Source organism: Neopelma chrysocephalum, unplaced genomic scaffold (assembly GCF_003984885.1).
Source record: "Neopelma chrysocephalum unplaced genomic scaffold, ASM398488v2 Primary Assembly neopelma1_123, whole genome shotgun sequence".
Lineage (NCBI taxonomy): Eukaryota > Metazoa > Chordata > Aves > Passeriformes > Pipridae > Neopelma > Neopelma chrysocephalum.
The window spans coordinates 820,599-820,857 of NW_020897785.1; the positions used below are offsets into that span (position 1 = coordinate 820,599).

General features: G+C 51.0%; 1 protein-coding gene across 1 annotated transcript in view; it reads left to right on the forward strand.

The window, feature by feature from the left end:
• Positions 1-259, forward strand: part of RP1L1 (RP1 like 1) — a 26,161-nt gene that overhangs the window by 24,580 nt on the left and 1,322 nt on the right. The window lies entirely within an intron of this gene.

Sequence of the window (259 nt, forward strand, 5' to 3'; positions counted from 1 at the left end):
GAGGAAGAAGCCGAGGAGGAGGAAGAAGCTAAAGAGGAGGAAGAAGAAGTGAAGGAGGAGGAGGAAGAAGGAAAAGAGGAGGAGGAAGAGAAGGAGGAAGAGGAAGAAGCAAAAGAGGAGGAGGAAGGTGCAGAAGAGGAGGAGGAAGAAGCCAAAGAGGAGGAAGAGGAAGTAAAGGAGGAGGAAGAAGAAAAGGAGGAGGAGAAGGAGGAAGAGAAGGAGGAAGAGGAAGGTGCAGAAGAGGAGGAGGAAGAAGCCA